The following is a 2,701-nucleotide window of genomic DNA, read 5'->3' as shown; positions in this document are numbered from 1 at the left end:
ACCTCGGGGTGGGCTCACTCCCAAACCGCACAGCTCTACTATGCTGCCCAGATGAGATGGAGGGTCTGCTCTCTAGAGTGCTGCAGTAGGTGAGGGGCATGGCCAGCTCTCCTGCTCTCATGACCTTGGGGCAGGTCGCCTGCCTGCCGTAGGTAGGAAGGGTTGAGGAAGAGGGGTTTCTTCCTCACCCATGCCACTGCGTGGGAGACAAGAGTCAGGACCAGTTCTCCCATGCCCATATCCTCAGGAGTGGCTCACCTGCAACTCCTACAACCAGAGCCTGTGCTTCCTGGTTGATGTTCTGGCTTTTCTCCAGAGTATTGCAGCTGGCTATGGACAGGGTTAGTTCTCCAACTCTCATACCTTCAGGCCAGCTCTCTTGTGATACCCAGATGAGGGTTGGGGCCAGTTCTGCACAGCCCTCAGGCATCAACATGTCCCTGGGCAGCAGCCCCAACCAGGGATGTCTGCCTGGCCTTGGGTGGTGTGATGGTTTGTATATCCTTGGACCAGGGAGTGGCACCATCTGGAAGTGTGGCCTTGTTGGAATAGGTGTGACCTGGTTGGAATGGGTGTGTCACTGTGGGTGTGGCCATAAGATCTTCACCCTAGTTGCCTGGAAGTCAGTCTTCCACTAGCAGCCTTTGGATGAAGACATAGAACTCTCAGCTCTGCCTGCACCATGCCTGCCTGGATACTGCTATGTTCCCACCTTGATGATAATGGACTGACCCTCTGAACCTGTAAGCCAGCCCCAATTAAATGTTGTTTTTATAAGACTTGCCTTGGTCATGGTGTCTGTTCACAGCAGTAAAACCCTGACTAAGACGGGTGGTAACAGATCCACATTGCTTCAGGGCCAAGGACCCAGACATGGCCCCTGATGGCAGTCCAGTCTAAGACCCCACCATGGTCCTTGGTGGGATCACCAGCTACTCACATCAGGCTGTTCCTCACTACCCTCGATCTCCAGTTCTTTCTTTGTGCCTACATTCTTGTTTCTCTTTCTTTTCATTTCTCCACCACTTACTTGTTCCTCTTAGCGGGTCTTTGAATGTCTAGAGTCATCTCAGTAGTGGTCTTAGGAGTGCTATGCCCCATCTATACATTATGGGATCATCTTGGTCATGATCTGCACCCACCCTCACCCCCAAGGCCTGTGCAGCAGCAGACTGGTGGTCATCTCAGGCTAGCTCTCTGTCTGGGTCCCATGGTGCCAAACTGGTGGTCATGTGGGACTCACAGGCCCAGGCAGGGCTTGTCTTGTCTCTGGTTTGATCCCACCCTAGAAGCTCCTTTGGGCCTGCATAGAGCTGGACTGGTGGCCATCTCAGGCTTGTTTTTTTTTTTTTTTTTTCTGGGCGTGTTAGGAACTAGTCATTCAGATGTTTCCAGGTCAGAACACTGAGTATAGCATAGTCTCTCTCCTTTGTGCCACCTCCTGATACACTTGTGACACAGCAGCCACAAAAGCAAAGCCTCTAGGGGCAGCTTAGATCCACTAAGTTCACGCCTCCCAGTACCTGGCCTGTACTAACCAACCTATATTTAATGTGGCCACAGAAAACCCAGGTGCGCTATAGCAGTTTCCATACTTAGAGGAGATTCCAGGTGAGCCCTGGCCTCTTCATACCCGTCTGGCTTCTCTTTTAATCAGATATAACCTCTGAACTTTAACCCATTTATTGGCTTCATATTTCTGAGATTTCTTGCTCTCTTACTGTGTGACCTGTTAGATAGTGATACTGTCTTACTCATTTTCATAGCTAACTGACTTTTATAGATTCCAAGCCCTTGGTTAAACCCTGTATCATGGCCTAGAAATTACAATGCCCCTTGAGGAACGAATGCTCTGACATTGTCAACAGTTGTTTGTACCAGATCAGAACATCAAGCCAGAAATAGTACTTGGTTTTAGACTATAGACAAATGAAATTCTTTTGTCCTTTAGCCTACTTTAACATCAACTTCAAAAATCCCTTGTGCTGTTTATAAACTCTGGGTTAAATGTCATTGAGGCCAGGATTTTTCTAAATAGAGTTGCTAAAGAAGACTGTTGGCATTAGCCGTCAAGTTTTCTCTCAGGTGAACAAGAACAAGAATAAGAAATGGAGAGGAGAGTTTCATATCCCATGTTTTCCTCCTGGGGGTCTAGAAACAACTCAAGGGATGACCCAACCTGTCCAGTAAAAAATGAATGGATTAGGAGGATCAGCTGCTGCAAACACTTCCAAGATGGATGAATGGGAACTGAATAAAAGGAAGGGCAGGGTTCTTTGGTTTTTGTTTCCCTGGCAAACTGAGCAGACCATGCCCTCCACTTAGATTTAGGGTGAGGAGACACAGTCATGACATTACTGTGTACTGGTCTCCTACCGTGCCTTGGAATGGATGTTCTGCATATTTTGTCTTGATTTAGCTTCACAACCAGGGTATGAGGTAGATGCTATTAATATCCCATGTTACAAATAAGGAAACAAAGACACAGAGAGATTAAGAAACTCTAAGGGAAGATTTTTTTCAGCCGCAGTCTAGAATGTTCTTTCCTTGTGCGTTTTCCATTATGCTCTAAAATGAGGTGAATAAAGAGTAACTCGGAGTCACTACTGCTCAGCTCATTTTCTTTAGGCCAAGTTTTCTGCTTTCATCTCAGTCTTTGATGTAATATTCTCCTTTTCATTAAAAATAGTAATTATATGCC

The 2,701-nt window shown here is 47.0% G+C and overlaps 1 non-coding gene across 1 annotated transcript; it reads right to left on the bottom strand.

Annotated features, from left to right (window-relative positions):
• Positions 1-1,362: 1,362 nt before the first annotated feature.
• LOC115032476 lies at positions 1,363-1,492 on the bottom strand. Its single transcript, XR_003838149.1, has one exon. It is a non-coding gene; the product is annotated as a small nucleolar RNA SNORA17 (small nucleolar RNA).
• Between the last annotated feature and the right edge of the window lie 1,209 nt (positions 1,493-2,701).

Source organism: Mus caroli, chromosome 1 (genome assembly GCF_900094665.2).
Source record: "Mus caroli chromosome 1, CAROLI_EIJ_v1.1, whole genome shotgun sequence".
Taxonomy (NCBI): domain Eukaryota; kingdom Metazoa; phylum Chordata; class Mammalia; order Rodentia; family Muridae; genus Mus; species Mus caroli.
Note: the sequence above shows the minus strand (reverse complement) of the source record. Positions and strands in the feature narration are given on the sequence as shown.